Source organism: Salmo trutta, chromosome 15, assembly GCF_901001165.1.
Source record: "Salmo trutta chromosome 15, fSalTru1.1, whole genome shotgun sequence".
Classification (NCBI taxonomy): domain Eukaryota; kingdom Metazoa; phylum Chordata; class Actinopteri; order Salmoniformes; family Salmonidae; genus Salmo; species Salmo trutta.
Window position 1 is genome coordinate 7,776,699 of NC_042971.1, and position 23,926 is coordinate 7,800,624.

General features: G+C 40.3%; 1 pseudogene; it reads left to right on the forward strand.

Moving 5' to 3' along the window:
- Window positions 1-2,649: 2,649 nt before the first annotated feature.
- LOC115149616 (zinc finger protein 420-like) overlaps window positions 2,650-23,926 on the forward strand; it is a 46,068-nt pseudogene continuing 24,791 nt past the window's right edge.

Genomic DNA, 23,926 nt, shown 5'->3' on the forward strand with positions numbered 1-23,926 from the left:
ATTTGTTATTGAAGTAGAAGTCCTGGGAGTGCATTCTGACGAAGACAGCAAAGGTAATCAAACTTTTCTAATAGTAAATCGGAGTTTGGTGAGTACCACACTTGGTGGGTGTCAAAATAGCTAGCCTGTGATGGCCGGGCTATGTACTCAGAATATTGCAAAATGTGCTTTCACCGAAAAGCAATTTTAAAATCGGACATAGCGAGTGCATAAAGGATTTCTGTATCTATAATTCTTAAAATAATTGTTATTTACATTTACATTTACATTTAAGTCATTTAGCAGACGCTCTTATCCAGAGCGACTTACAAATTGGTGCATTCACCTTATGATATCCAGTGGAACAACCACTTTACAATAGTGCATCTAAATCTTTTAGGGGGGGGGGTTAGAACGATTACTTTATCCTATCCCAGGTATTCCTTAAAGAGGTGGGGTTTCAGGTGTCTCCGGAAGGTGGTGATTGACTCCGCTGTCCTGGCGTCGTGAGGGAAGCTTGTTCCACCATTGGGGTGCCAGAGCAGCGAACAGTTTGGACTGGGCTGAGCGGGAACCGTGCTTCCTCAGAGGTAGGGGGGCCGGCAGGCCAGAGGTGGATGAACGCAGTGCCCTTGTTTGGGTGTAGGGCCTGATCAGAGCCTGAAGGTATGGAGGTGCCGTTCCCCTCACAGCTCCGTAGGCAAGCACCATGGTCTTGTAGCGGATGCGAGCTTCAACTGGAAGCCAGTGGAGAGAGCGGAGGAGCGGGGTGACGTGAGAGAACTTGGGAAGGTTGAACACCAGACGGGCTGCGGCGTTCTGGATGAGTTGTAGGGGTTTAATGGCACAGGCAGGGAGCCCAGCCAACAGCGAGTTGCAGTAATCCAGACGGGAGATAACAAGTGCCTGGATTAGGACCTGCGCCGCTTCCTGTGTGAGGCAGGGTCGTACTCTGCGAATGTTGTAGAGCATGAACCTACAGGATCGGGTCACCGCCTTGATGTTAGTGGAGAACGACAGGGTGTTGTCCAGGATCACGCCAAGGTTCTTAGCACTCTGGGAGGAGGACACAAGGGAGTTGTCAACCGTGATGCCGAGATCATGGAACGGGCAGTCCTTCCCCGGGAGGAAGAGCAGCTCCGTCTTGCCGAGGTTCAGCTTGAGGTGGTGATCCGTCATCCACACTGATATGTCTGCCAGACATGCAGAGATGCGATTCGCCGCCTGGTTATCAGAAGGGGGAAAGGAGAAGATTAATTGTGTTATGTTTTTTGTGATTGTTTATCGTGAGTAATTTAGTAAATTCACCGGAAGTTTGCGGGGGGTATGCTAGTTCTGAACGTCACGTGCTCATGTAAAAAGCTGGTTTTTGATATAAATATGAACTTGATTGAACAAAACATGCATGTATTGTATAACATCATGTCCTAGGATTGTCATCTGATGAAGATCATCAAAGGTTAGTGCTGCATTTAGCTGTGGTTTTGGTTTTTGTGACATTATATGCTAGCTTGAAAAATGGGTGTCTGATTATTTCTGGCTTGGTACTCTGCTGACATAATCTAATGTTTTGCTTTTGTTGTAAAGCCTTTTTGAAATCGGACAGTGTGGTTAGATAAAGGAGAGTCTTGTCTTTAAAATGGTGTAAAATAGTCATATGTTTGAGAAATTGAAGTAATAGCATTTCTAAGGTATTTGAATATCACGCCACGGGATTCAACTGGCTGAGCGTCCCACCTAGCCCATAGAGGTTAAACAGGACATTCAAACGAGCCTTACAATTATAATCCAAAGTAGTGTGAAATGCACTCATAAGCAACCTGGAAATGGAGGTTACTCCCCTGAGTTTTCCCCCATTCACATTCAGAATACATTGTGAAAAACTAAAATCTTTGCTCACCATTTTTGCTCCAGGCAGATATAGTACATCCATAACTATCGGTTTCCTTATTAGCAGGGAGGAGTTTCTGCAATCAAATTGTCCTCGTGCCGCAATTTTAGCAAATACAGAAAGGGGCCTATATTGGAGACCAAAAGCCGCCCGGCACACTGCTTAGAGTTTCAACAACATGAATAACTTATTTCTAGCCTACAATCATCAATGTCACTACTAATGTGAAAACAAGACAACATATGACTATTCTTGCTCATTTTAAGGCAAATGTCAAATAATTTTAACATTCATTACAGACGTCAATTGTTGTCCAACATCATGGCGCCGCTGTTGGCATCACCTTTTACAGTGGATTACCGCTGTTGTGGGCCTTTAATCATCTGTCTGACTTTGTTGTTAACACAGGAGAGAGACGGGACTATCGTGGATCCTCTGGGGAGCCTCAACAACCTCGTGATGCTGAAGAGGCAGAGAAGAGTCTCTCCACATCAGAACACCTCAAGAAACACCTGCAGAGATCCACAGGGAAGAGAACTCACTGCTGCTCTGACTGCGGGAAGAGATTTACTTCCTCATCAGGCATTAAAATTCATCAGAGAACACACACAGGAGAGAAATCTTATAGCTGTGGTCAATGTGGGAAGAGTTTTGGTCAATCTTGCCATTTGACTCAACACAAGAGAATACACACAGGAGAGAAACCTTATAGCTGTGGTCAATGTGGGAAAAGTTTTGGTCAATCTGGCCATCTGGTATCACACCAGAGAACACACACAGGAGAGAAATTGTATAGCTGTGATCAATGTGGGAAGAGTTTTGGTCGATCTGGAGAGCTGACAGTGCACCAGAGAATACACACAGGAGATAAACCTTATAGCTGTGGTCAATGTGGGAAGAATTTTGCTGCATCTAGAACTCTGACACTACACCAGAGAAGACACACAGGAGAGAAATCTTATAGCTGTGATCAATGTGGGAAGAGTTTTACTACATCTTGCTATCTGACTATACACCGACGAACACACACAGGAGAGAAACCATATAGCTGTAATCAATGTGGGAAGAGTTTTACTACATCTGGCTCTCTGACTTCACACCAGAGAATACACACAGGAGAGAAACCTTATATCTGTGATCAATGTGGGAATAGTTTTAGTCAATCTAGCTATCTGACAATGCACCAGAGAACGCACAAAGGAGAGAAACCTTATATCTGTGGTCAATGTGGGAAGAGTTTTAGTCAATCTAGCTATCTGACAAAGCACCAGAGAATGCACACAGGAGAGAAACCTTATATCTGTGGTCAATGTGGGAAGAGTTTTAGTCAATCTAGCTATCTGACAATGCACCAGAGAACGCACACAGGAGAGAAACCTTATATCTGTGATCATTGTGGGAAGAGTTTTAGTCAATCTAGCTATCTGACTATACACCGACGAACACACACAGGAGAGAAACCTTATAGCTGTAATCAATGTGGGAAGAGTTTTGTTTCATCTAGCGGTCTGACAGTACACGAGAATACACACAGGAGAGAAATCTTATAGCTGTGACCAGAGATAATCTGATAAAAGACTTCTGATTAAACATCAGAAAATACATGATGGAGTTGTTTGATGATATCAATGAATTAATGTCACAATGTAGAATGTTTTAACATTGTAGTAGGAGAATATTAATGATGTCACAATGTAGAACCCTAAACGTTTGTTCCCTGTTCTATTGATTTCAACATGATATGGATATTAGCCTCAGGGGAAAATCCAGGCTCTGAAATGGAAGAGTTACTATTTATGTGATTTAACAAAAAAAGAGTTGTGTTACACTTACCACGTTGGTGACCCACTGGAATCAAAATGCAACACTTCAAAATGTAGCTAGCTGTTTTCTACAAATTGTCCTCTAACCAGTGATGTACACATTATTCCCAGATTCCGTGTGGTTTTTGAGGTGTTAGTTTTAACAGGACTTGCAACCTCATCTCCCTCTTCTCGCACAAATGATTTCAACATGATATCGATGAGTGATGACAAATAAGTGTTGCGTTCCTTTGTTTAGTGACCCCTAAGTTTAAATGCATCACTCCAAAATGTAGCTGACTGTCTTCTGCAGGTTGTCCTCTACCCAGTGAGGTAAAATATATGTCCCATTTCCATGTGTTTTTTAGTTGTTAGTTTCAACAGCAAGTACAACCTGATTTCCCCCCTAATGGATATCAGTGATTTATTGCTGCTTGTGCAGTTTATAAGGTGCTTGTTTAAAAAAATACAAGTAATATGATTATTATGGCAGATGTTTGTGTATATAGCACATTTTATGTTTAGGTTTTTGATTATTCCAAACTGTTTCTGCATATTGGTTATTGATTTGGACATGTTAAAACTGTGTTTTGACATTGGGCTATCCCACCTAGCAAAATGTAATTGAAAAGACTTTGAAAATAAGACTATGCAACCAAATATTTCATATTTACATTTCATGTAACATTTAGTAATCATAATTATTTATGCAACCAACTGACAATTTTTGGGTACAGTTATATTGACATTGTTGCCCTGCTTTTATAATATCAGGGTTCATTCTCAGATGTGCCAACCCAAATGTACTAGAGCATGACATTGGGGACTGGGCCCTGATCCAACAACATGCCTATCTAGTGAACCCTGAAAAGAGAGAGAAGCTCTGCAGTGAGGTGGAAAGTTACTATGGATATTGCAGGAGTTTCCTCTTGAAATTAGACCTGTCTGTGGTAAGGACAACTTGGTTGCTGATTGTCTCAAGGGTGGGCAGCAGTGCGTTACCATGGATCACAATTTATTTTGACACGTTTTTCCGTATTGGAGATGAGTTTTGTTTGGGCTCGTTCCAAGGGGACGATAGTTCTAGAAGCTAGTGAGTTTTAGGAAGACGAGAGTTCTAGAAGCTAGTGAGTTTTAGGATTCTATAGGAGAAAAAAATAACACGATTGTATATTATTATTTAGAAATACGTGTTTTTTCTTGTTTTTAATTGGTGACAGCCAGTAGACACCGTGCTTATTTTGTAGAAGGTGAAGCATTGTAGATGATTATGTGAAATGGAAGTTGTTTTCTGTTGGTGGTGAGCAAACTTGTCCAACAAAAACATTGGATATATTTGTTGTCTTAAAGGGGAAGGTGTTTCAGGCTTTGGTTTTTCCATTTATGTTTTGAGGTTGGACTTTAGCACGTAGGAAAGGGGGATACCAAGTCAGTTGTACAACTGAAATGTGTCTTCGGTGCACTGATTGGTGTTAGCTCGTTAGCACGTCTAGCTCATTAGCACGTAGGACGCACTGATTGGTGTCACCTCGTTAGTCAGTATGTGTTACACCTGTGCTGGCTTGTCCATCTCGTTAGTGGGAAGGTGTTTCACCTGAGCTGGTCCAGGTTCTATTTAAGAGTGTCTGGCCCAGTGCTCCAGTTGTCTTGATACATGTGGAGAGTCAACACCTTTAGTTGCTCCACCTTTTTGGTTTGCTTCCTGTCTTTAAATTTGGTGTGGGTTTTTCTTTTGTTTTCCTCTTCTTGGGCAGATTTAGTGGGTCTCATGGTGGGTGTCTTTTATGTCCCAGTTGTTGTTATTAGTCAACTTCCAGTGGACACCCCCATAGTGTCTATCAGAGCCCCTCCTAAAACCCCACCTGTTTAGTTGTGGTTGTTGTCAGTGACTCTTTGTTAGTTCCCTCTTCTATTTAAGGGACATTTCTGGTTTTCTTGCTGGGGAACGTAACAACAAACAATGTAGTAAAACAAGCTGATATTTTGGGTTGGATGTTGCATCATATATGCATCAATGAATTGTTAATATTTGAATCAATGTCGTTTCCTTAGAATGCTCATTACTCTTTCAGTTATTCTTCTGTTTTTATCCTCTTATGTTTGTATAGTACATTTTTGTTAATTTTCATTTTTGTGTTTTTTCCTGTGAAGCCATTGTGTTGCATCCATGTCTGAAATGTGCTGTATAAATAAAGCTTGATTTGATTTGAACATGACCCACCAATCAACAGACTCTTGGTCTAAGTGTAAATTCAGTATATCTCCCACTATGTCAAATAGTGCATGGTATGTAAGTTTATCACTTTTCAACCAATCCAGTGCATTCGTTGAAAATGAACAATATGTCAATGGATTCAACTACTGAAACAAACAAATGGATCAAACAGATCAATCCCACATTTCCAGCCTGCTGAAGGCGTGGTGGAGTGGTAAACACCACCCCCGGCTCTACCAGGGGCTTGAGGTGGTCTCCCACAGCTCTGCTTATGTCATGTTCTGTGGCCTTGCTGTTCCATTTCTTGACTGCCCATGCAACACAGAAAGAAAAACCTTTAGTCATATATCTAACACTCAAAGTTATGGATATGGAGCATCTATGGCCTCAGTTACACCTGGCACCTAAATGTGACTTCTGTCATCCGATCACTCCAAGTTGCATTTGGTTCAGATCTACCAGGATGGGCCTTTGACAGTCTGGATGCAGTCAGGCCACCAAATATGCATCAGCAATGTAAAGAGATGGGGTGAATGAGTGGGGAAAAGTACATTTTACACAAATTACCTTCATAATATCAAAGAACAAATGTGTGTGCCTGAGGGGAAATTAACTTTCATACAGATGAAAGGGGTGAGAAATTACACCAAGATCAGTGGACAATTTGCACTAATGTAAATAAACATGGATGATGGAACATGTTCCCTTTTGCTGACGTGATGAACCGCTAAGGGGACATAAATATTTACCATCTAAACCATGTGTGACCTCTCACCTCTCTGGCTGTAGAAGTGTTCTTCCTAACCAGTCCCTCAACAGCTCTCTGACTGAGCTCCACCCTCACTGGGTCTTCAGAGGAGAGGAAGGCTGAGGAGGGATGGAAGGATGAATGGATCAGTCAGTCAATAATGTGTAGAGCTGCTGTCTGACAAAATCACTATTTTAGTAGTTCATTAAAGTAAATAAGGCTTTATGACTGCTGAATACCAATGATCAATCATTTAGATCATGTATTTTCAGGTGGAGATACATCCTTGGGACGTCCCTAGCCCATTGAAGTTGACATTTAAAATGGTTAGAGTTAAGGTTAGGGTTTAGGGTAGGGATGTCCCAAGGACCCCAGATTGCATTGACCGTTGTGCATTCTTCTGTCTCTTTTACAAAGCAGGTGTAAAAGAAACACAGACAAGACAAGTCGGCATGCAGTGCATTATGGTCATTGTAGTTTTAAAAAATAGCATCTAATTATGCCAGTCTATATGTGGGGTTGTTAGAGAAGAATGTGATTGTCAGCCCTAACAATCCATTCTAGCACCTTATCAGGCTCTGAAAATGACTTCATTGATGTTACATCTATTCCTTCTATTCCAGAGGACAGCAGAGGAACTTCATCGATTCTACTCTTTCATCAATACAAGCAGTGAACATCTGAAATTCACCATCAACTTAGATGCACATGAAACAAGTTATCTGGACATTTTGATTTAAGAGGAATGGGGATGGCTTTAGCACAGACCTATACTGGAAGCCGACTGACAGTAATTCTCTCTTACGGGGAGTCAGCTTCCACCCTACACCCGTAAAAAAAAAAAAATTGTAATACTTGAGTGAAGAAAACATTTTAAAATGTAAATTTGTAATTTTAATTTTGTAAATTTAAAACAAAAACATAACTGTTTGTACTTATAGGGAACCAGATCGTGGCTACAACTAACTTACTAAGTCTTTAACCACACTGTGTTGTTACACTGGTGAGTAAAAACTCATGCTTCCTACACTTTAACTTGTTGTCTGAAGATAAAATGTACATTTTACTGAACTGCGTCCAGTCAGCAGATGGACTAGATGCCTCTTAGGCCGCCCATTGTGACTCCGTCAAGAATTCAGCAGAGCAAGTTTGTATGAAGGTCTGGTTATTAAATGGGTACATAGTTCAATAGTAATATCCTCTAAAACGCTCTGGTGACAAACTTTACTGCCCTGTTTCCAGTTGTCCACATGGCTGGAAGAACCTATTCAAGTAAGTAAATAATGTATTATTAGCTAACTAGCCAGAGTGCAGGCTAACTCAAATGAGCTGCTAAATGAGCTATCTAGACAACTTCACATTCTGTATAGATAGATAGATAGCTAAGTGAATGAAACATCACCAGCTACCTAACTTCATATTAGCTAGCTATCTTGATGTATTTATCACTGTAAAAAACAAACTCCAAATACATTTGTAGGTAGCTAGCTAACAGCCATGGAGGAGGGTGAAAGGATAGCAGCCCCAACTGTCAGTGAGAGAGGAGGCTATTCTGGATAGGGCAGGTACTTTTGTGTAGTTCCTGTCCCTAGAAGTGAGGACAGAGATAATAGTAACATAATATTCAGTGTGGTGTAATTTGACTATAATGAAGTCTGTTTCTTGTGAGGTTGTCTGTCCTCAGATAAAGAGCTCTATGAAAGCCAGTCTACATATGAAGAGGTCCCAATGAAGAGCAGTGGTTCTCAGTCCTGGGGACTCAGAGGGGCAAATTGTTGTTTTTGCCTTCACACTGCACAGCTGATTCAAATGATCAACTCATCATCAAGCTTCAAGTGGTATTTATGTATTCATTTGTGATGCCATCCTTGATATGATCCTGTTATTGTCACATGCTACACATGTACATATGTGTGCCCATGCATCTATCAATCCAATGTTATCATGATTTGTTATCAGGGATATTATACTTTAGTAATCCACAATGACCTGGTGATGTAACAGTCTAATAATTACATTGTCTTCCATATTCCTACAGAGACCCTGTAACTGGAGATTCCTTCAAAACGATTGCCTACAGTTACCGTGTAGGGCACTGCAAGGTTGGGTGACCAAGGACCAGGAGGGGATCTGCAGCTCGCCGCCGTGTGCCAGAGGAGGAGTCTGCTGCTCTGCAGGATGTTTCAAGGATGGGGTCCAACAACGCAGCAAGAGAGGCAATCCATGTGCAGGAGATCTTCACCTCCTACTTCTTCAAAGAGGGTGCTGTTCCCTGGCAACACCATAGACTACACTATGCACAATCAAACGCTCTTTTAAGAGCCACTCACATTGCAATAAGAGTATTCTTCCATTTACTTAGCTATGTCAACTGCAGTTATTAAATTCACAGTTTCTCTCCCTTTGATTTCTACTTCTCATGTGAGGGTGCTGTTTAGGTAAGGGTGTGATGTCTGTGCAAAAATAAAACAGGCTATTTTAAATCACCCATATTGAAAAAATGTAGAACAATTAGACACCCTATAACTCACACCTTCACACTCATGTATCTATCTGATTGATGGATTGTGTTGTGCAGTAAGCAGGCTCAGGTGTATAACTGTGGCTCCTTCCACCTTCAAAGAATAGGCAAGAGGGCCAACCATGGAGAATAGTAAGACACTTCATTATTTCTATAACTACGCTATATTGTTTGTCCTTGTATGTCCGTTCATGTTTTTCAGCATAAAGTACTCTGCAGCCACTTTGTGTGGTGTGGACACCAGGTGAGGCCACACACAGATTACTGTTGAACACTGTCGCTTTAACTACCTTATTTTCTCAATAACAGTCTCTCTCCTTCACTTCATCCCTCTCTCCTCTTCTCCCTAAATCCTCTAGGTTATATCAGCTGTGTCGGTGAACCCCTCCTGCATCTGAACTGGCTACATAGAGGGCACAGCATGATCAGAGGTGAGAGGTCACTTGGTCAGGTCAACAGGAAGTATTATTAAAGAGATGCTTTACATTGAAATACAGACAGAGATGCAGTAGTCCTAGAGTTAATGATCCCAGGTCAGTTTATATTATACAGGAAGTATTATTTAAGAGATGCTTTACATTGAAACACAGAGAGAGATGCAGTAGTCCCAGAGTTAATGACCCAAGGTCAGTTTATATTATACAGGAAGTATTATTAAAGAGATGCTTTACATTGAAATACAGACAGAGATGCAGTAGTCCCAGAGTTAATGATCCCAGGTCAGTTTATATTATACAGGAAGTATTATTAAAGAGATGCTTTACATTGAAATACAGACAGAGATGCAGTAGTCCCAGAGTTAATGATCCCAGGTCAGTTTATATTATACAGGAAGTATTATTAAAGAGATGCTTTACATTGAAACACAGAGAGAGATGCAGTAGTCCCAGAGTTAATGACCCAAGGTCAGTTTATATTATACAGGAAGTATTATTAAAGAGATGCTTTACATTGAAATACAGACAGAGATGCAGTAGTCCCAGAGTTAATGATCCCAGGTCAGTTTATATTATACAGGAAGTATTATTAAAGAGATGCTTTACATTGAAATACAGATAGAGACGCAGTAGTCCCAGAGTTAATGATCCAAGGTCAGTTTTGCATTTCACCTCCTGATTGATGACTAACAATGTCAGAATAAAAACTAAAAACACAAGGCTTAAACATGCTCTCTCTCTCCATCTGTCTCTCGTCTGCAGGTATGTTTTGATGTGAGAGGATGCCAACCCCCAGTCCCATCATTATGTAATTGTGATTAACTGAGAGAATATTTATGTAGCACTGTGATTCATTAATCATGTGCTGCCTTCCCTGCTCCTATGTGCTTACCTCTTTCCCTTTCTGTCTTTTACACCTCTCTCACCACCTCCTCTTTCTTCCTCTGTTTTTATAATGCACAACAGATGTGCATTGAAGTACTGATTGAAACTTGTATTCATAACACTTGGATAATGAGCTTTTCAATAAAGCGTTTCACTTTCTCTACTGGTTGAAATGAAGTGTAATGTGATGAAATACTCCACCTATCCTGTGTTTATCAGATCAATGCAGATGAAGGACATTAGATGTTGAGATGAACCATTGTTAGAGTATTTACATGATGCATAGGAAGTGTAGTGTTCTGTTTTTTAACATTATATTTCTGTATATATGAATTAACTAGTTAAATCCTGTTTCTAGTCTATTAGTTACAATGTGTAACCATTGATGTCCCAGGACCAAGATTGGTAAACACTGTTGAAGTGTATAATTGTAATACATACATGCAGACACAGCGTCATTCAAAGACTGGAATTTGATACTCATGGTATTGGATATGACTGAAAAATAATCTCAAAGACATTCATACCTAAACTGCACCTTTATTTGCCAAGGTAGAGTACATGATCAGTGAATATATTAAATGTACAGGCTACAATGTGGGGATCTCATGCATGGTAATAACTACATGTATATACGACTTGCATCCTTGGCACAACATGATATTATATTCTACTCAATCCATAGGCTTCATTAATGTCATTCAGGCTGTTTTGAAGTTGATACAACTGGCTATGATAGCTGAGGTTCATAGGTTCTGAACTAATATGTATAGCAAACGTTTGGGTCCATACACAGATCGGCTAGATAGCTAGCTACACATCCATAGACATACAGGTATTATAATCATCCACTGCACAATATGCAAGAACATAGCTAGCTACGTTATTTCATCTATCTGCATGGCAAATATCAGCAAGGCAAGCTTACACAATTGTACATTCAATTTGCAGTAAATTCTTCAGCTAACTAGATTCTATACATTCACTGTTTCACAAAACGACAGCCTGGTTTGCTGGTTGTTTCAGGAGTCCCTAAAACAACCAGAATGACAATTTCATACTCATGTCATAACACCCATAAAGCTAGCCCAGCTAGCTGGCTAATGTTAGCTAGTCAGCTAGCTGGCTAATCTTAGCTAGTCAGCTAGCTGGCTAATGTTAGCTAGTCAGCTAGCTGGCTAAAGTTAGCTAGTCAGCTAGTTGGTTAACGTTAGCTAGTCAGTTAGCTGGCTAATGTTAGCTAAACAGCTAGCTGGCTAATGTTAGCTAGTCAGCTAGCTGGTTAATGTTAGCTAGTCAGCTAGCTGGCTAATGTTAACTAGTCAGCTAGTTGGCTAATGTTAGCATGTCAGCTAGCTTGCTAAATCGCGATTTTTGTAAATGAACTTTACGATAAAAAAAAAGCATAATCGTTTGTCTCTACATTAACTAACATTCCTGTCAACTGTACATGTTTCTGCATGATTCGTTATGACGCTATAATCCCTTACATTTGCTTCCATCCTAGTATTTCTGTCCTCCATTTTTGATCCAGTTCAGTTCTGTGTAGGGGTACCCCTCTCTCCTAGTATTTCTGTCCGCCATCTTTGATCCAGATCAGTTCTGTGTAGGGGTACCCCTCTCTCCTAGTATTTCTGTCCTCCATCTTTGATCCAGTTCAGTTCTGTGTAGGGGTACCCCTCTCTCCTAGTATTTCTGTCCTCCATCTTTGATCCAGATCAGTTCTGTGTAGGGGTACCCCTCTCTCCTAGTATTTCTGTCCTCCATCTTTGATCCAGTTCAGTTCTGTGTAGGGGTACCCCTCTCTCCTAGTATTTCTGTCCGCCATCTTTGATCCAGTTCAGTTCTGTGTAGGGGTACCCCTCTTTCCTAGTATTTCTGTCCGCCATCTTTGATCCAGTTCAGTTCTGTGTAGGGGTACCCCTCTTTCCTAGTATTTCTGTCCTCCATCTTTGATCCAGTTCAGTTCTGTGTAGGGGTACCCCTCTCTCCTAGTATTTCTGTCCGCCATCTTTGATCCAGTTCAGTTCTGTGTAGGGGTACCCCTCTCTCCTAGTATTTCTGTCCTCCATCTTTGATCCAGTTCAGTTCTGTGTAGGGGTACCCCTCTCTCCTAGTATTTCTGTCCTCCATCTTTGATCCAGTTCAGTTCTGTGTAGGGGTACCCCCCTTTCCTAGTATTTCTGTCCGCCATCTTTGATCCAGTTCAGTTCTGTGTAGGGGTACCCCTCTTTCCTAGTATTTCTGTCCGCCATCTTTGATCCAGTTCAGTTCTGTGTAGAGGTACCCCTCTTTCCTAGTATTTCTGTCCACCATCTTTGATCCAGATCAGTTCTGTGTAGGGGTACCCCTCTCTCCTAGTATTTCTGTCCGCCATCTTTGATCCAGTTCAGTTCTGTGTAGAGGTACCCCTCTCTCCTAGTATTTCTGTCCGCCATCTTTGCTGAAGAAAGTCTAACAGTCACTAGTGCAGCAGCAGCCTCCCCTGGTCCTAGTGCAGCAGCAGCCTCCCCCGGTCCTAGTGCCGGCCTGATATGAAGTTTAAGATGCGACGTTGACGAAAAAAAGAAATCACAGAAAAAACATATTGACTGATATTGATTTATTTAGGGGGGGCTAATGAATATTTTAGTACCAGCGATGTCCCTTATTCCTACCCTTTAACTTTTTGTTTGACAAAATAAACATTTTACTCAACTGCGTTACCCACTCCAGTCGGCAGATGGCGGTCTGGGAATTTAAGGCGATGCTGTTGGTGTGACGTATAATGTAGTGGACGGAACTCTTCTTTTAACAGCAACAACAGTTATTCAGCCTCCTCGGTAGTTTGCTAGACAAAATAGCCGAACCAATAAAGCTCTTTAGACGCGTTAGTGTATTTTAGCCACTGTGTTTTAAACCCACTTCTGTCGTCTAGTTAGTTATCAGATTTAATTTCATATTTACGGTGTTGTTGTTATTATTCAGCTAGCGGGTTGGTTAAGTTAGCATTAGCCTAGCTAGCTAACATTCACAACCATGCGGTTACTGAGCTACTCTCCTCCTGATAAAGAAGAGGATATCACAGTAAAACAAGAAGTAGAGGGTGAGGCCGTTACTGTGAAAGAAGAAAAAGACGCGTTCAGAGTGAAAGAGGAGGAGGATGCAGTTTATGGAGTGAAAGATGAGGAGGAGATGACTGTCACATCGAAAGAGGAGGAAACTGGACATCTGGGCCCGGTTTCCCAAACGCATCTTAAGGCGTCCAATGGTTCTAACGGTGAACTTAGCCATAAGATGGGTTTGAGAAACCGTTCCCTGATTAACACTAGTAAGTACTGTCTTAAATACAGAGGCACAAACTCTGCAGTTGTTGAACTGATGTTTGGTGTTAAAGGGGAAATATGCAATTGCTACATCCATATTGTGACTTTTATATTAGTTATTTATAGCCATTGATTCTTGAAGAATATAACACATGCCTCATGAGCTTAGTTCAACTGTTGTACCCCATCAGAACCCCAAATAAGCTTTTTTTACTCTAATGTTTAGAAACAATGTAAATCAACACTGTATAGCCTCAACATGATTAAAACTATAATGTTGATATCATGGATGGTCAGTCCTTGCATCCATAGGTCTGTCTGTAGTTACATTTCTCCAACCCCATAATCATCTTAAAACCAAAACAGTGGTGGAATGACAGCTTTGTTATTGTTTGAACTGCAGATTGATGGGTTGTGTGGGTTTTTTAAACAGCAACAAAATGGCTGCCCAGAGGCTTGGTTTGGTAAACAGCTGAGGGATGGGGGAAGGAGAAGTGTAACCACTCTGAAATTCATAGAGAAAGCTATTGTAGCAACCGTAACTCAACACCTAGCGACCTCTTCAAGAAGTTCAGACATCTTGGCGTAACAGTTATAAGGTGTTGGCTTGAAAGTCACTGGACCCAGGTTTGAGTTCAGCTCAGGGCCTCCCCCTGAATTCACTGCACTATGAATACAAGGACTGGCCATCCATGATGTCATAATGATGGTTTAACCAGGTTTCTAGGATATATAGTATATTCTAGAATTCATCCATGATGTCATAATGATAGTTTAACCAGGTTTCTAGGATATATAGTATATTCTAGAATTCATCCATGATGTCATAATGATAGTTTAACCAGGTTTCTAGGCTATATGGTATATTCTAGAATTCATCCATGATGTCATAATGATAGTTTAACCAGGTTTCTAGGCTATATAGTATATTCTATAACTGCCAGTGTAGATTTCCTGTGGAGGCAAATTGTTAGAGCTGTTGATAAGTCATTGTATAATATTCAGCCAATTTTTTTTCATGCCATTACATTAAAGGCAAGACATACCTAGATTTAATTACATTCATGAATTGGTTTGAAACCTTTGTTTTAAACCCTTCTCAAAGTTGGTGCCTTGACGGATTTGTAAAAAATGGTTTGTCATGAAACACTATTTTTTATTTTTATTTAAATGTAACCTTTATTGAACTAGGCAAGTCAGTTAAGAACAAATTCTTATTTACAATGACTGACGACGCTGGGCCAGTTGTGCGCCGCCCTATGGGACTCTCAATCACGGCCGGTTTTGATACAGCCTGAATTTGAACCAGGGTGTCTGTAGTGACGCCTCAAGCACTGAGATGCAGTGTCTGCTGTGCCACTCGGGAGCCCCAACATCATATTCTAGTGCTGTCCCCAACTAAAATACATCTTGGTCAACCAAGAGTCATCTGTTCTTTCTACCAATCACCCCATGTGTTTTAATAAAATCAACTATATGTACTGAACTTGTCTGATGCTTTAAGCACGCTGTTTGATTAAATAAATAAGACACACAAATGACGAGGGAGCCAGTCGTCGCTATAACCTGACTAGAGGGAGGGAGCCAGTCGTCAACGTAACCTGACCTAGAGGGAGCCAGTCGTCAACATGACCTGACCTAGAGGGAGCTAGTCGTCAGCATGACCTGACCAGAGGGAGCCAGTCGTCAACATGACCTGACCTAGAGGGAGCCAGTCGTCAACATGACCTGACCTAGAGGGAGCCAGTCGTCAACGTAACCTGACCTAGAGGGAGCCAGTCGTCAACATGACCTGACCTAGAGGGAGCCAGTCGTCAACATGACCTGACCTAGAGGGAGCCAGTCGTCAACATGACCTGACCTAGAGGGAGCCAGTCGTCAACATGACCTGACCTAGAGGGAGCCAGTCGTCAACATGACCTGACCTAGAGGGAGCCAGTCGTCAACATGACCTGACCTAGAAGGAGCCAGTCGTCAACATGACCTGACCTGCATTCTGCAGGCAGAAAATATTGTGATAAAAATAAATATCCTAGAAATCACTTTGGCTGCACATGGCCTGTCTACAACAAACCTGAAACATTATATCAACTATCAACTGGGTCAGTGAAACTCGGATAGCAAGCTTGCAACATTGTATAAAATATTCTACACCCTCAGTTTCCTGCTCCAGTGAGTTCTGGACAGACACAGCTGTAGGCTATTTGTGCAAAGGATAAGAAGTAATCAGGTATTTTATGACATTTCCACAGGATCAGAGAATTACATGTTTCCCTTTTTATGCTGAGTGGTTATCGAAAGGACGAGAGCTGGAAATATTTTACTAAAATACTTTGAGGAACTATTGTCATCGGCAAATGATTTTGATTAGACTTTGTTTACGTGTTGTTTGAAAATGAAGACAAAATTACTTTGAGAAGCTCCACAATTCATTAGTGGTGGTGCGTTAAGACAATCAGAAATACTATCAGACATCCCCAAATGGGCACATTTATAGGCCTACATTTGCACACAGGCCAGGTAGACTAGTCCTACTTCTATATGTGTGACCAGGTAGACTAGTCCTACTTCTATATGTGTAACCAGGTAGACTAGTCCTACTTCTATATGTGTAACCAGGTAGACTAGTCCTACTTCTATATGCTTAATTAGGTGTGTGTCTTTACTCAACATTGACAGGAGTGTTTCAAACAAAAGACAATTAATAAATTGACAACAATCTTGCGGGGTCAGGTCTGGGTGGTCTGCCAGGGGCCGTTTCATTTAGTATCTGTTTGGGTCAGTTGGGGAATGATTCTCTTTCCCCATAGTATGTTGTACCGAAGTTGACCGACTGAAAGGGAGTGTAACTTCATGACTATAATTACTGTTCCCTGAAGGAAAATAAATAAATCCTAAATCATTTCAGTTTGCTAAATCCAGTGGTTCTAACCAAGAGTCACCCAAATGGTCATTAATGCGGTTCTTCAATAATTACACATAATACTTAATACTGTAGATGTTTAGTTACAGTCACATGTTCAACTATCATCAGCTGATCCAGGAAATCATTTTCTGAATGACAAACATCACGATATGCAACAACAATCAAAGTGCTTCTTCATTCATTACTCTGGTAAAGACAGTTATGCCGTGCTCCATGTTGGATCCAACATCCCTAACAAATTGATGTTTATAATGTGTTATTGTCTGCTTGATTTACAGTAGGGTCTCGTTAGTCTGTTTGGAAACAGAGAGACTTATCTCATAATGTGTAGAGAACTGTTCCTTGATGGATAGGCTATTGTACAACACACAGAGCTTTTTCCTTTATTCAGGACATTTAGAATGACAACACATCACAGAGTAGCCTAGTGGGATTATTCACAAAATTATCTGGTGATCAGGTTATGAAATGTCATGACAAAGACATTTTAGTTTCCATGTTTCACCTGAAATATTAAATGATTTATAGTCCTACGTCTGTGTTGTTGTTAGATGAAGTTATGGGTCCTACAGTAGGTCTGTGTTATTGTTAGGTGAAGTTATGGGTCCTACAGTAGGTCTATGTTGTTGTTAGATAAAGTTATGGGTCCTACAGTAGGTATATGTTATTGTTAGGTGAAGTTATGGGTCCTACAGTAGGTCTATGTTGTTGTTAGATAAAGTTATGGGTCCTACAGTAGGTCTATGTTATTGTTAGGTGAAGTTATGGGTCCTACAGTAGGTCTATGTTATTGTTAGGTGAAGTTATGGGTCCTACAGTAGGTCTATGTTGTTGTTAGGTGAAGTTATGGGTCCTACAGTAGGTCTGTGTTATTGTTAGGTGAAGTTATGGGTCCTACAGTAGGTCTGTGTTATTGTTAGGTGAAGTTATGGGTCCTACAGTAGGTCTATGTTGTTGTTAGATAAAGTTATGGGTCCTACAATAGGTCTATGTTATTGTTAGGTGAAGTTATGGGTCCTACAGTAGGTCTGTGTTGTTGTTAGGTGAAGTTATGGGTCCTACAGTAGGTCTATGTTGTTAGGTGAAGTTATGGGTCCTACAGTAGGTATATGTTGTTAGGTGAAGTTATGGGTCCTACAGTAGGTCTATGTTGTTATTAGGGGAAGTTATGGGTCCTACAGTAGGTCTATGTTGTTGTTAGGTGAAGTTATGGGTCCTACAGTAGGTCTATGTTGTTGTTAGATAAAGTTATGGGTCCTACAGTAGGTATATGTTATTGTTAGGTGAAGTTATGGGTCCTACAGTAGGTCTATGTTGTTGTTAGATAAAGTTATGCGTCCTACAGTAGGTCTATGTTATTGTTAGGTGAAGTTATGGGTCCTACAGTAGGTCTATGTTATTGTTAGGTGAAGTTATGGGTCCTACAGTAGGTCTATGTTGTTGTTAGGTGAAGTTATGGGTCCTACAGTAGGTCTGTGTTATTGTTAGGTGAAGTTATGGGTCCTACAGTAGGTCTGTGTTATTGTTAGGTGAAGTTATGGGTCCTACAGTAGGTCTATGTTGTTGTTAGATAAAGTTATGGGTCCTACAATAGGTCTATGTTATTGTTAGGTGAAGTTATGGGTCCTACAGTAGGTCTGTGTTGTTGTTAGGTGAAGTTATGGGTCCTACAGTAGGTCTATGTTGTTAGGTGAAGTTATGGGTCCTACAGTAGGTATATGTTGTTAGGTGAAGTTATGGGTCCTACAGTAGGTCTATGTTGTTATTAGGGGAAGTTATGGGTCCTACAGTAGGTCTATGTTGTTGTTAGGTGAAGTTATGGGTCCTACAGTAGGTCTGTGTTGTTGTTAGGTGAAGTTATGGGTCCTACAGTAGGTCTATGTTGTTGTTAGGTGAAGTTATGGGTCCTACAGTAGGTCTATGTTGTTGTCAGGTGAAGTTATGGGTCCTACAGTAGGTCTGTGTTGTTGTTAGGTGAAGTTATGGGCCAATTTGTTAAACACTTGGTGTACAAACCCTCATTGTCAGGCTGATGTTAAAGCTAGCCAAAGAGCATTTTATTGGTTGAGGTGTTTTTTAAGTATAAAGCAGTTGATTTGCGACAATAACACAAACATATTAAGCAGGTGATTCAAGCGAGCCTTACAATTATAATCCAAAGTAGTGTGAAATGAACTCATAGGCAACCTGGAAATGGAGGCTATTTTTGCTGTCAGCCTATGAGAACTCCCCTGAGTTTTCCCCACGGTGGTGAATTAGTGAATAGACACAGAGCTTAATGTGAGTTTCCTTGAGTAGCACTCCTGATCTTGCGCTGTAATATTCAGAATACATTGTGAAAAGCTAAAATCTTTGCTCACCATTTTTGCTCCATGCAGATATACTACATCCATAACTAGTGGTTTCCTCATTACCAGATATACTACATCCATAACTAGTGGTTTCCTCATTACCAGATATACTACATCCATAACTAGTGGTTTCCTCATTACCAGATATACTACATCCAAAACTAGTGGTTTCCTCATTACCAGATACACTACATCCATAACTAGTGGTTTCCTCATTAGCAGGGAGGAGTTTCTACAACCAAATCGCCCTCGTGCCGCAATTTTAGCAAACACAGAAAGGGGCCAATATTGGAGACCAAAAGTCGTCTGCCACACTGCTTAGGATTTCAACAACTTTAACTTATTTCTAGCCTGCAATCATCGATGTTACTAATAATGTGAAAACAAGACAAAATATGACTATTGTTGGTCATTTTAAGACAATTGTCAAATAATTTTAACATTCATTAGACGTCAATTGTTGTACAACATCATGGCTACGCTGTTGGCATCCCCTTTTACAGTGGATTTCCGCTGTTGTGGGCCTTTAACCATCTGTCTGACTTTGTTGTTCACACAGGAGAGATATGGGACTATCGTAGATCCTCTGGGGAGCCTCAACAACCTCGTGATGCTGACAAGGCAGAGAAGAGTCTCTCCAGATCAGAACACCTCAAGAAACACCTGCAGAGACCCACAGGGAAGATAACTCACTGCTGCTCTGACTGTGGGAAGAGATTCACCTCATCAGGCATTAAAATTCATCAGAGAACACACACAGGAGAGAAACCCTATAGCTGTACTCAATGTGGGAAGAGTTTTGTACAATCTAGCTATCTGAAGATACACCAGAGAATACACACAGGAGAGAAACCTTTTAGCTGTGATCAATGTGGGAAGAGTTTTGGTCGTTCAACCAGCCTGATATCACACCAGAGAACACACACAGGAGAGAAACAATATAGCTGTGATCAATGTGGGAAGAGTTTTACTCAGCTAAGCAGCCTGATATCACACCAGAGAACACACACAGGTGAGAAACCTTATAGCTGTACTCAATGTGGGAAGAGTTTTACTCAGCTCTGCATCCTGATATCACACCAGAGAACACACACAGGAGAGAAACCGTATAGCTGTAATGAATGTGGGAAGAGTTTTACTGCATTTAGAAATCTGACTCTACACCAGAGAATACACACAGGAGAGAAACCTTTTAGCTGTACTCAATGTGGGAAGAGTTTTACTCAGCTAAGCAACCTGATATCACACCAGAGAACACACACAGGAGAGAAACCCTATAGCTGTGATCAATGTGGGAAGAGTTTTGTTCAATCTAGCCAGCTGAAGATACACCTGAGAACACACACAGGAGAGAGACCTTTTTGCTGTACTCAATGTGGGAAGAGTTATGTTCGATCTGGTGATCTGACAGTACACCAGAGAACACACACAGGAGAGAAACCTTATAGCTGTGTTCAATGTGGGAAGAATTTTGTTACATCTAGCCTTCTGACAGTACACCAGAGAATACACACAGAATAGAAATCGTATAGCTCTAATCGATGTGGGAAGAGTTTTACTCAGTCAAACAGCCTGGTACAACACCAGAGAACACACACAGGAGAGAAACCTCTTAGCTGTGACCAGAGAGAGAATCATATAAAAGATCTCAGATCAAATATCAGAAAATACATGAAGTTGTTTCATGATATCAATGAATTAATGTCAAAATGTAGAATGTTTTAACATTGTAGTTGGAGTATTTTAATAATGTCACAATGTAGAAGCCAAAATGTTTGCCTCTTTATCAATTGATTTCAAAATGATATGGATATTAGCATCAGGGGAAAAACCCAGGCTCTGAATTGAAAGTTGTGTTGATTTGTGTTACACTTAATAACACGTTGGCTATTTATGAGATTTAACAAAAAGAGCTGTGTTACACCATGTTGGTGACCCACTTGAATCAAAATGTATCTGGCTGTTTTCTACAAGTTGTCCTCTTACCAGGGATGTACACATTATTCCCAGATTCCGTGTGGTTTTTGAGCTGTTAGTTTTAATAGGATGTGCAACCTCATCTCCCTCCTGTCACACAAATGATTTTAGCGATGAGTGATGACAAATAAGTGTTGCGTTCCTTTGTTTAGGGACCCCTACATTTAAAGAGTTGTGTAATATATATCTCCCATTTCCATGTGTTTTTTAGTTGTGTTAGTTTCAACATCACGTACAACCTGATTTCCCCCCTTATTGATATCAGTGATTTATTGCTACTTGTCAAAACAACAGCGTTTTTGGTGCTTGTGCTTAAAAAGTAATATGATTAATGTGGCAGATGTTTGTGTATATAGCACATGTTATGTTTAGGTTTTCAATTTATCACAAACTGTTTCTGCATATTGGTTATTGATTTGTACATGTTAAAACTGTGTTTTGACATTGGGGCTATCCCACCTAGAAAAATGTAATTGAAAATACTTTGAAAAAAGGACTATGCAACCAAATATTTATTTATGCAACCAACTGACAATTTTTGGTACAATTATATTGACATTGTTGCCCTGCTATTAGAATATCAGGGTTCATTCTCAGATGTGTCAAACCAAATGTACTAGAACATGACATTGGGGACTGGGCCCCGATCCAACAACATGCCTATCTAGTGAACCCTGAAAAGAGAGAGAAGCTCCGCAGTGAGGTGGAAAGTTACTACGGATATTAAGGAGTTTCCTCTTGAAATCAGACATGTCCGTGGTAAGGACAACTTGGTTTCTGATTGTGTTTTCCTTTTTTGGACGACTTGGTTCCTGATTGGGGTGATGAGAGTTCTAGAAGCTAGTGAGTTTAAAAAAAATAAGGTTGTAGAAAAATATATATTTAGAAATATGTTTTTTCCTGTTTTTAATTGTTGACAGTCAGTAGACACCATGTTTATATTGTAGGAGGTGAAGCATTGTAGTTGATTATAATGTCAAATCGAAGCTTTCTGTTGGTGGTGAGCAAACTTGTCCAACAAAAATTCTCTTACGGTGTTACTGTCTTTGTTTTTTCCATTTATGTTTTGAGTTTGGACTTTAGCTCGTTAGCCCGTCTAGCTCGTTAGCACGTCTAGCTCGTTAGCCCGTCTAGCTCGTTAGCACGTCTAGCTCGTTAGCCCGTCTAACAATATTGACAGTATTGATTTAAATAATTCATTGTTTATTTAGTTGCACCACAAATGTGAATTAATATTTACAAAACAATTTACCAAACAAAACACATTACCAAATTGCAACATTTCTGCAGACATGTCAGACCATAATAAATAATACATTTACTTTGTATAGTGATTTTCATGACAGTTACAAAATAAGGATGTACAATAAAAACATTAAAAATGAATCACAGGTCAACTAACAACATTGTAGACTTGATGCTAAATACAGATGTTTCAGCTTTAGTGTGTATATCGTATCCACTTAGTTATGTTAGGAAGTTCTCCATCTTTATGACCGGCCCTGGTAACTTCACCCCAACTCCTCTGATCCCCAGAACTCAGTCACTTAACAACATAAGTGTTTTTCTGACATTTTGGGGAAATTTAAGAGAAAATAAAAATCCAGCCGTACCAGAGCCCCAAGTCCCATGGTGACGTCCTCGAGGGCCTGGATGTTCTCCCCATCAAAGTTAAATAGTTAGTTAGTTAACGAATACAGTATGAGGTGAGACGGTGAACTGATGTTGAACTGGGCAGTCAGCTGCTGCTGCTCCAATACAGTATGAGGTGAGACGGTGAACCGATGTTGAACTGGGCAGTCAGCTGCTGCTGCTCCAATACAGTATGAGGTGAGACTGTGAACTGATGTTGAACTGGGCAGTCAGCTGCTGCTGCTCCAATACAGTATGAGGTGAGACGGTGAACTGATGTTGAACCGGGCAGTCAGCTGCTGCTGCTCCAATACAGTATGAGGTGAGACGGTGAACTGATGTTGAACCGGGCAGTCAGCTGCTGCTGCTCCAATACAGTATGAGGTGAGACGGTGAACTGATGTTGAACCGGGCAGTCAGCTGCTGCTGCTCCAATACAGTATGAGGTGAGACGGTGAACTGATGTTGAACCGGGCAGTCAGCTGCTGCTGCTCCAATACAGTATGAGGTGAGACGTTGAATCATAATGATTAAGTTAATTAAAATGAATTAGTGAAACTGTTAAAAAATGGTATATGTCATATTAAATATATTACTCTATTATCATATAGAAACATCATGGAATATTGTACATCATATTAAATATATTACTGTATTGTTATCATATAGAAACATCATGGAATATTGTACATCATATTAAATATATTACTGTATTGTTATCATATAGAAACATCATGGAATATTGTACATCATATTAAATATATTACTGTATTGTTATCATATAGAAACATCATGGAATATTGTACATCATATTAAATATATTACTGTATTGTTATCATATAGAAACATCATGGAATATTGTACATCATATTAAATATATTACTGTATTGTTATCATATAGAAACATCATGAAACATAAAAAAAAACACAACAAACAGAAGATTAACAACTGAAAGACTAAGGAAATGCCATTGATTAAAATATTAATTGGATGCAACAACCAACCCAAAATAAAGGCTTGTTTTTTAGGAGGGGCTCTGAAAGACACTATGGGGGTGTCCACTGAAAGTTGACTAGTAACAACAACTGGGACCTAAAAGACACCCACCATGAGACCCACTAAATCTGCCCAAGAAGAGGCAAACAAAAGAAAAACCCACACCAAACTTAAAGACAGGAAGCAAACCAAAAAGGTGGAGCAACTAAAGGTGTTGACTCTCCACATGTATCAAGACAACTGGAGCACTGGGCCAGACA